Source organism: Octodon degus, unplaced genomic scaffold (assembly GCF_000260255.1).
Source record: "Octodon degus isolate 3935 unplaced genomic scaffold, OctDeg1.0 scaffold00027, whole genome shotgun sequence".
In the NCBI taxonomy this organism is placed as follows: domain Eukaryota; kingdom Metazoa; phylum Chordata; class Mammalia; order Rodentia; family Octodontidae; genus Octodon; species Octodon degus.
Window position 1 is genome coordinate 9952583 of NW_004524603.1, and position 11336 is coordinate 9963918.

General features: G+C 37.3%; 1 pseudogene; it reads right to left on the minus strand.

The window, feature by feature from the left end:
- Positions 1-842: 842 nt before the first annotated feature.
- Positions 843-11336, minus strand: part of LOC101562166 — a 136747-nt pseudogene continuing 126253 nt past the window's right edge.

Sequence of the window (11336 nt, forward strand, 5' to 3'; positions counted from 1 at the left end):
AAAAAAGAAAAGAAATGATTATTTGGGGCCAGGAAGATGGCTCAGTAGAATAAATGCTTGCCTGGCAAGTGCAAGGATCTGAGTTCAATCCCCAGTTCTGCCAAAATAAATAAATAAATAAATAAGCAGAAAAAAAAGGTATACATAAAATGATTAAAATGTCTCTCATCAGTTAAAAAATTAATGAAAAAATCTGAAGCTGTAAATAAACTAGAAGAAAATATAGGTGAGAAGCTACTTTACATGGGTCTTGCAAATGTCTATTTAAAATAACCATAAGAGAACAAGGAAAATATTAGACAAATGAACCCATACCAAACTACAAAGCTTCACTAAGGAAAAACAAAATAAAAGAAAGCAAAAACAAACAAAAAACACCAGCGAATTTACAACCTACAGATTAGGAAAAATTATTTGAAACTGTACATCTGGTAATAGATCTGCTTTAGTCAGTTTTCCACTACAGTGATGGAGTAATTAGACTACCTTAAAGCAAGTTTCTTTTTCCTTTGACTCCCAACACTAGAATTTCAAATTACAAAGTTAGGTCGCCAGACTGGTGTGGCCCTTGATGATAACCGTAAGAGCAGGTAGCAGACATGACAAGAGTGAGACCATGTTTCAGAGAATACAACCTGAGAAACAAAGTGGAGAGAAAGGGGCCAAGTTCACTGACTTTTTTGTTTTGTTTTGAACCTTTAATGACAGAGAGAGAGAAAAAGAAAAAGGTACACTATGGAACTCAAGAACACTGTGTTTGGTGTGTCACTGGATCCAGGTTTGGGGCTAAACATGACAGGATAACAGAACATTCAACAAATATTGACAGGGGAACAAAAAGGTCAAGCCGGCTGGTCTGTCAGTTAGGTCTCCGTTTCCTTATCATTCAGCAGCATGTTGGGGATTCCGCGACTGATGGGGAACAGACGTCCAGGTTCTGGGCACTGCAGGGTGCCCTCCAGCACCTCCACCTCCAGCAACACGTGGTGCATCTTTCTCAGAAAGTCCTCATCATGCTCGCACCTCTCGGTCTGCTGCAGAGGCAGCTCCTCCAGGTGCAGTGGCTGCCACCTCCAAAAGCACAGCCCGCTCCACTTTAGGGATCATCCGAGCCACGAAGTCTGGGTTAAACACCACAGGATTGATGCTGTGGGCACATATTGCTTAAGTGAGTGGGATTCCCCTTAAAGAGTAGTCTCATGCCTTCACTTTTCTTTTTTGTTGTTGATTATGAACAATGATTATAAACTGAGTAAAAAATCCCATGAAACTCTTTCTTCAAAATATGAGTCTGTTCATTATGCATTATTTCAAATGTCCTTTTAAGGATAGGTACTCTCTATTTTCCTTAACTGAACTGATCCAAAAGTACACGCACACGCGCGCGCACACCTTTAAACACACACACATTCACACACAAATATACAAATATACATATGTGTGTGTGTATATATATATATATATGTATATATATATATATATATTTGCATGGCATAAAAATGATAAAAGCACAATAAAATAGATGAAATGTCCAACAACTGTGCCAAGAATTGCCAATCTGTTTCAAATTCACTCATTGGCTTATGAGGTTGGATAAATATTGGATGAAAAATGTAGTATGAAATTCAAGAAAGATATATCATGGAGGGACTATTCAAGAATACAAATCTGATTTTGCTGTGAGGATGTTTAATTGAAATTATTATTTCACCTCCGAAGAACTGGGGAAAAGAAGTTAGGTAAACAAAGACAATGGTGTTTTGGCCCTAAATTCAGTTTCACACCTGTGTAGATCTTAGACAAAGCACAAGCATGTTAGTGGGAAAAAGAAAGCAAACAGGAAATGTGAAGAGAAATCTCTTCACAAAGCAGATCAATCAAATCCTTAGAGATGCCTTGAGATGTGCTGTGGTTGCCACACAGAAATCTGTAGCAAAAACATGAAAATCTACTCAGTGATGACTACAAGTATTAGCTCATGTGTTTTACCAATGCAATTCAAAAATTTAGCCACTTGCCACTCTTGGAAATCCGTAGCCCAGAACTCCTCCGGTATCACTGTGCAAATGTGTATAGAAATTGTGGTCATCTACCCCCATAAAAATAATGCACTTCAAAATATCTAACTTGTTTTTACTGTATTGCTATTACTCTAGAAGCTTCAGGTTTATGAAATATCTAATACAAATGTGAAACCTGTTTAAATTTAGCAAAAAGTTCTGCAAATCCATATAAAGGGAATTAGTAATAAAACTCACATTGGGGCAGTTCCTACAGGAATAATTAAATGAAGCAGAGGTCAAGAGAACCACAAATGAGAAATCATATGATCTTAGAGAAAAAGAGAAAGAGGAGGGATCAGGAATTTATAAGATCCAACTGCAAATTGTGTCTTGGAAATGGGAAAATTTTGAAGTCATTATATCATATTTCTTTCCTTGTTTTATCTGGTAAGTGCTACTTTGTGGTACTTAAAACACAAAGGGTATTGTAGAGACTCCTTAGTGTCTCATTATACCCTGGGGAAAACAGCAACAGGAATGAGGAAAAAATAGACAGAGACAAGAGCTGTGTTTAGATGAAGTCTATCTGTCTGATTGACAAAAGAACACAGTAGGGGTGTTTATTTATACCCCTGCAAAGTTAGTATCAGGAGACACAAAGTTGCCTAGAAACTAATAGCTAAAACTGTACAGACAGGATGTTTTTTCTCAAGAATGAGGTACCTTGACTGCTTTAATCAAGGAGGCCTTGTCCTGCCCTCCCACATATGATCAATTTCTATCTTCAACCACTCCCATCATCTCTCTCTTTACTGATATGTTGTTTAAATGATGGCTTTTCCCCTTGCAATTTGAGAAGCTGTGTTTGGAGAACTCTGTAGAAGACTTTTTCATTCTTGATGCCAGTCCAAAGATTTTTGGCGCTTACATACAGCAATTTAACTGTATATAGTCCAATAATCCATGACAGTAGTAAGTTACCAGTGCAACTAGCAATTCTCAGAAACTATTAGTAACATGAGTTTTTACAGCTACCATATTATTATGCCATTTGATTTTTACATCTTTTAGTTACAATTTTCTGCTGGATGGTTAATAACAAGTTAAAGACTTGCATAAATAAAAATAATTTTTTCTATATATTAAGGTCAGTTAAAATGCCTCAGGATTTATGTTAGAACCAAGAATAGCACTTCTTAGATCTCATGTCATTGTCAGCCATTTGGATGAATCATGGCCATTGCTTGACCAAACTGTTATCTGTGAAAGCCTGGGAGAACTTTTCTTCCCAGGTGACTCTCCTTAGGCACACAATACATCATTGATCACTTTCCTCTATGGTCCCATAATCTCCTTGATCAGAAAATCAGGGACTTGACTGATTCACAGGACCTCACAACAGGGTTTCTCTTACTTCCTGAGTCCTCACTGACCTTGGAGGTTTAGGACCAAAATGTTGACTGTTCTCTAGTGCACCAATCTCCCTAATTTTTGGCATAAAGCTCAGCTGTTAAACATCCAGAAGAAAGTGATGGTACCACCCTGTAATGGAGGCCGTAAGCTTAAGTGTGCTATCTATCTGAATATCAAACACTGTACACACAAAATGCAATAATTATTTTCTAACAACTATGGATATTATAATATTTAAATCCCTAGAGAATGTTAATTAATACACAACAATTAAATATTTTACACAGAAATCAAAGTTATCTGCACAACACTGCAGTATAACAATCATTTTTTGACATACTTAAATTTTCATTTTGACATAACATAACCCTTTTAACCAATGTCTCTATCTAATTAATAAATTTGTTTTTCTAATTTCTCGTCCTTTAATAGGATACAAGTCACATTTCTTTCCTCAATGGTAGAACTCTGAAACTCTTATCACAATAAGAAATCCTTGTTTTACAGTTTAGAAGTCTTGAACATGAGGAGTCATGAATATATTTAACATACCATGAGATTAACAATAATGGATTGTCATACATGTGTGAAACCCTTGCTTCCTTTTTGTTTTTTAATGAATTTGAATGTTACAGGGTTTCACTACCCAGTTCAGACTCATAATGATCCTCCTGTTTTTAGCCTCCCCAGCACTGGGATTCTAGGTGCACACCACCATGCTGGGACTCTGGCTATCTGAGACCTCCCTGGGGGCAGGTCTGGTGTCTACTTACCTAAGCTTGCCTAACCAGGTGCTTTAAGTCTGCTGAACTATGCCTCCAGCCCCCAATTCCTTGTTTCTTGATTTAGTTTTGTATCAAAAGCATCTTTCATGATAAAATTGTATTGCAATTTTTTTTTCTGAAAAACTTAATTTTTCCAATGATCAAATTATTGGGTATATCTCCCAAGAGACTTTGTAGATTATTGTGGGTTCTTTATTAATAACCAAAGGCTGGCTACCCCTCTATTCATCAGTTGGGGTACAATGGCCAACAATCTCCCCCTACTCTAAGGAATTTTTGTTTAATTAAATTAACTTTTTCTGATAATCTGTGAGTAAATCAATTTGGATATCTCTTAGACAGTCTAGCAATCTAGGTGGACAAATGCTTTTAAGTCTGTAACCCAAATTGTATTATAAACAAGTGATAAAAGAAAATTGAGCTCAAAGAAAAGGAAGAACAGCTGTTTACAGAATGACATACAAATGGATAAAAAAGAAATGCAAAACACAGAGAAACAAACATTTTACAAAATCAGAGTATACTCCATTATATATATTTTGACTCCAATATATTTTTATCAAATTGAACTATAGTAACTTTTATAATTTTTAGAAATCTATAATTATAAATAGTCTAGTCAGATCTTATTGTTATCAATTAACAGTGCTCTTACCAGAACAACTTTGGAAGGAATAGAATTTTTTTTTCTAGGGCTGGCCAAATAGCTAAGCGGATTAAAGTGCCTGCTTAGGCAGATGCAGGGTCTGGGGATTTCGATCTCCAGGCCTGCTGTGCCGGCCCTGTCCTGGAGGCTTACTGAGAAGGCAAGACTGAGTTTGGTGGTGCCTGTAATCCTAGCACTTGGGAGGCTGTAAACAGGAGGATCACTAGAGAGTCCTATCTACACAGTGAGCCCTGTATCCCCTGAACACCCTGTCCTACATACAAAAACAAACAAACAAACAAACAAACAAAAAAAACAACACTTTTCTGTAATGAGTATGTACATATATTTTACTTCTGTCTTAAGAATATTGATAAATCCCCAGGCCTGCCATGCCAGCCCTACCCTCAGGGTACACTGAGATGGCAATTGAGACTGGGCATGGTGGCACCCTCCTGTAATCCCAGCTCTTGGGAGGCTGTAAACAGGCTGATCATTACGAGTCTGATCTAGTAGTGAGACCCTGAACCCCCGTAGACCCTTTCCTACAATACAAAAAAAAAAAAAAAGATTATTTTAATTCAGTTATCTGTATATACTCTATCATTTATTTAAACCTTAGATTTCCATTTAGTTCCTTCAATAGGCCTCAGTTTGAATCTAGCCTCATCAGTGTTAACTTCTCCAAATCCGGCTTTGTGATATAACCTGATAGCACACTCTGGTGCCAAAATAGGTCACTAAGCAGTTTCTGGAAAAATAGAAGCATATCCTTGACAGCAAGTTAGCTCTTTTTGTTGCTATACCTGATTGAATTATCTTTCTGTAGCTGTGCTTCCATCTTTTGCAAAACTTTCAAAATTTAATAGTGTACATTTATGAGTGGAGTGCGAGGGATTGATTATTATCTTTGGAATAGCATTTTGATTGTACAGTGAGAAAACTATACCCTATATGTTGGAAGAGGAAGTTGTCACATAGCCTTCCTTAACCTAATATGACCCATCTGTGAAAACAGAAACACACTGAATTGAATTGTCTGAAGAATAATGATTATAACACCAGAGAAGTTGGTTCAAAATCTCGACGGAGGCAATTAATATTACCAAATAAAGTCTAAAAACCATTTTGGGTTGATTTGAACAGTCTAGGGTCTGATCTGCCTCTGCTGGATGAAGTAACCCAAATAAGGAGTTACCACATCTTGCACCCCTTTGGAAGCCACTACCGAGCCTGCCACTATTTAAATGGGATGTCCAAGTCGAGCGACAGTTTAAATCCCACTGCTTTTACACTGCACTCTAAATCTCTGTATATGTTTTTAAAATATCACATATTTTTACAACAATGTAATTTAGGACTGTAAAACAGGCAAACAACCTCCTTGGGGATCATGAGAAATTTAAATAATCTTTTAAAATGTTGCCATTGGTGGCAAATGAAGGCAAGTGACAGGAAAAGGAATGTTGTGGGACTGTCCTGCTTCAAGGTTGTATATGGTTAGATTTTTGAACTTATGTGTAAACATAAGAAGTATATAATGCTTGACGCTTATTTTTTAAAATATATTCTAATTTTAAAATGTTTTTTCATCATATTCTGTAGGGACTTAAAGTTCAACATATCAATACTTGATGAAAAATACCTGTTCCATGTTATGCCTAAGATGTTTGATATTCAGACAGATAGTGAGGTTAAACTTAACAGCCTAGGTTGTATGGTAATAACAATAAGCTTCTCTTCTGGATGGTTAACAACCTAAGTTTGTAGACCAAAATTAGAGAAAAAAGTGGGCCACAAGGAAAGCCAACATTTTGGCCCTAGCCTTCCAAGGTCAATTAAGACTGAGGACATATGAGAACTTGTACTGTAACGTCATGTAACTCGGTAGTGTCCCAAATTTTCTGATCAAGGAGATTATGGGGCCAAAGAGGAAAGTGATCTATGACATAGAGTGTGCCTAAGGAGAGTCACATGGAGAGAAAACATTCTCTCGGGCTTTCACAGAGAGCACATTGGCCAAGCAATGGCCGTGACTCATCCACATGGCTGACACTGACAAAAGTTCTACAATCTGAGGTACAGAATCTCAGGATCAATCCTGAGCAGATTTCACTGACCTTATCAGAGCCAAAAGCTACAACTCTTGTTGCATAAGTCCTGCTTTACCTTGTTCTTAACTATCCAGCAGAAAGGTATAAAAACAAAGTATAAGAAGTAAAGCCATGCTGTTATGTTGAGCTGAAGGGGACTCAGGTCAACAATTTCTGACATTGCCAGTCAAGCGAAAGACCCAATACTATTATGGGCTACTGGACTCTTTTGGAATATTTTGCTGAGTTAACACATCTATAATATTCAAATAACGGAACTTAACAAAAGAAGGGGATACAGATGAATGTCCATTTTGTATCTGTGTATTCAAAATGGTTATGATATATATATAGTTACATTCTCTTAGTGAATAGAGGGATTTGTTGTAATAGTGTTTGTAAATAGGATTTCATGTCCACACCTTGTACAGCAATTAACCACTAGGAAGAATGTATGCAATGTGTTAATTATGGAAACTGTCCTACCAATTTCGTTTGAAACTGTCTCATTGCTATTTGTTTCTCAATAAAATTATGGAAAAAAAATTAAAAATAAAATGTCACCATTATTGCAAATCTTAGGGAAAGTGATTTTTTTTTTAATCTAAAGACACACTTTATCTTGAGGATGGAAAAAGCCTTTTAAATTAATCGCCTTAAGGAGAAAATATAAAGGCTTTTCTACTAGCATGAATTGTAAAGAAGCGAGAGAACCATTTTAGTTTTTGGACTTTTGTAACACTCTGTTCATGCTGTAGTGGCACTTTGTACCTTTTATGCTGGATGTCAGCGTTCCAGCACCTTTGTAGCTTCCCCATCCAAAGGCCATCTGCACTTGCATTTAAAGCCCTTTAAAATGTGTTTGATTTAACTAATTTCTAGTTTTTAGTCCAATACATCCTATTTGTTATTTATAATTTTAAATTTTTGTCAAAGAAAGAATAATAATTGAGAAACATGAGTCTGCAGTGCTTTAAAGTGTTCTGAGTAGATTGAACTAGAATTCTGAGTACATCGGCATCGATTACACCAGGCAATACCTGGAGATCTTTTGCTCTTCCTCTGCTTGCTACTTTTTTTTTTTCTCTATCGTCTCAGAGATAGGCAAGCTGCTAGTACAGGAAATGAGCTCCCTTGCCCAAGCCACATGGAGGTTATGGCCCTGTATCCATAGCCACTGCACAGAGCCGCTGTGTGTGCTGGCTGTTGTTCCGGCTCTGACAGCTGGATGTTCTGTTTTTGCCCAGATTTTTAACATAAACACTATTTTGAGGTGAAAAAAAATTTGCCTGCAGCAACACACATAGTGAATACTGAGGTCATGGTGTGCCGTGGTTATAACCCTCCTAAATAGCCCCAGGCACACAGTACTATAGTTGGTGGTGCATACCGACCTTCCTGGATCAGGCATGGATCCTAGCAGGTGGCTGGGGAGTCCCCACTGGGTCTGTCGGAGACCAGAGCAAAGGACCCTCTATGAATGCAGCCTGCTCCCCTCTCCCAGCAGCACCACCAGTCTCTTGAAATTAGCCACTAGCAATTTAAGATATTTTTTTTTTCCTTTTTTGTCTAACTGAGCAAAACTAGAAGGTTCAAGCTCTATCCGTGGTACTTTTGCTCCACCCGTGAGTCCCACTCAGGATATGATTTTAAGACAGTACTCTATGTTAAGGCCTTTATAGTACTCTTATAAAGTAATACAGGACCCAAAAAGCAACAAATATTTTTATATATATCATTATACATCTGTAAACAGCTATAATTCTTTAAACTGTTCATTCGATATCTTTACCCTTTTTGATTTCTCCCAAACCTATTTCTCTCTTTAAGCTCTCTGCCCCAATGAACCCATTTCTGGTCCTAGAAACCTGCCATTCACATGCTTTCCACCTGAAGTTCCAGTGTCAGTGCCCTCCTCTGACTCTGACCAATCTGCTTCCCTCTCCTCATGTACTCACTCATGAAGCATTCTTGCTGCCCACCTACATATTACTGGGTGCTGCATTGTAGGCAATACATTTAGGGGCTCACTGGGGTCTTGGTGTACTCCAGAGGGAGACAGTGGCAGGAGTGAAGAAAAAAATAGACAAGAAACAATAACTGGGTTTGGGTGGAGGTCTGTTTGCCCAATAGGCAAAAGACCCAAGGAACATCACTAAGAACATTTATTTATACCTTTGCAAAGTCAGTATAAGGGACAGAACGTTGCCTAGAAACTAATACCCGAAACTGTCCAGACATGTTTTACTCAAGGCTGAGATACCTTCACTACTTTAGGTAATGAGGCCTTGTTGTGATCGATTTCCAACTTCAGCCACTCCCAACAGTGCATGAATTCAGTGCTTTCCTGTCATCGCTAGGATAAAATTCCTGAAACCCAAATTCAAAAGAAGAAAGGTTTATGTAACTTATAGTTTGCATAGGTTCCAGTCCATAATCAGCTGGCTCCAAGGAAGGGTGGTATAGCAAAGAGGCAACAGTTCATGGTGGCAGAAGACAGCAAAAGCAACGAGAGCAAACTGGGGGAACAAGCCTCTTTTTCTCCCTTTAATTGTATACAGATTACTCTGTTTAGGGTGGCTGCAACACTCACACCCCAATCCCATTACTCAACAATGAACTGATCGCAAACTCTAGATTCAGCTGCCTCTCAACAGGCCAGTCCTCACACCACTACCACTTAGGCTTAGGGGTTGTCCAGACACAAAACATAGTATGAACCAAGAAAAATCTCTCTGTCAAAATAGGTGAATTATCTACCATGCAAACTTGTTCATGCAAAGAAACTTACTGCACGCTTAGCACAATGAACTGAAAAAAATTATTATCACATAGTAAGTGATACCAAAGACTGCAGAGAGACCAGATGCATTCAATTTTCAGTCCCACTACTTATTTCTATATAGCCCAGATTATTTGTGTGAAATGGAAAACAAACTTGTCTACTCACTTTCTCATTAATCAGTTGTGATTTCCATTGCTGGCAGATAATATCGAGATCCAAGACATTATTATTTGTTTAATTCCTAGAAAGCATGAGGAAGATTTACTTGCAAAATTTAAAATGGATAAAGAGATATACCCTAACATATATCGTTATTCTTAGAAATGCAATTTTTTGATCGTAATAGAGACCAGAAGCCCTATCATAATTATTTCGCCAAAGTCAACCAAGAAATTAATAAATAGTGAAAGACTTCGCAGCCACATGTCTAATTATCCTTTGCCGTATTGATTCTCATTTCAAGTCTAATGATTATAGAATCACTTAGAAATAGGGCATTGGGAGAGACATCTGATCAATAGTTTTCTCTCTTTCCTTAATCTGAGTAGACTGTTAGGTTCCACGTGATACCAAAATAACAGTTAATTTAACACCAGAAATTTGAGTTCTTAAGAGAAAAAAGGATATTAGAAATAGTTTTTTTTTTTTTGATTCTACACTATGAATTACTTCCCATTCTTATTTGTTTGTTTGTTTGTTTTTTGTTTTTGGCAGAACCGGGTATTGAACTCAGGCCCTTGTGCTTGCCAGGGAAGCGCTTATTCTACTGAGCCATCTCCCTGGCCCACTTCCCATTCTTATTCATCAGGAAGCCTTAGGTGCTAAATGGATAGTAGGGACACTTGTAACATATTAAGAATATGCAGCTTAATAATAGAAATCTTCACTATGGATGTAAAGTCAATGAAAAAGTAGTGCATTGAGCCTAATTTAAAAATAATAATTTTATTTAGGCTTTTTTTGTGATTTTCTGTGGATTATACACTTGGGCAAACATTTCACATATTATTGGAAGTGACTTAATCAATATTCTCTTTCTTCCTTCATTCACTCATCTTCCCATCCATTCCCCCCTTTTTTTCCTTCCTTCCTTCCTTCCTTCCTTCCTTCCTTCCTTCCTTCCTTCCTTCTTTCCTTCCCTTTTTACCTTATTGATTTTTGGGACTGTCAGAGATTCACCTAAGTTTTCTAAATGAGTACAATTATTTCCTAATCAAATCACAGGTGTTGCTTTATATGTTGTACTAGTAGAATCCATGCACACAACATTTTTGTGACTCAGTGCTGTCTGCTTTACTTTTCTCAATTTCTCAGTGTGACCTTAGATTTCCAATTATGATATCAGCATGGCCATTGTAGCTTTCTTTTTAATTTGCCAATTTTAAAACTTCAAATATTCATGTCTTATTCCTTCATCATTTGCTTGACATATTTCTAGCAAAAATCATGAAGGCCGAATTTTCTTTCTTGAAGTCTTACCCAAGGATCTCTGATTTTCTTAAGTTGGTTAACATTCAATTTGGACAACAACCTGAGACAGACACTGTTGTTTATGCATTACCAGGACAGCAGCAGGCCCCAGAGCCAATCCACAAAACTTTAACATTTAGC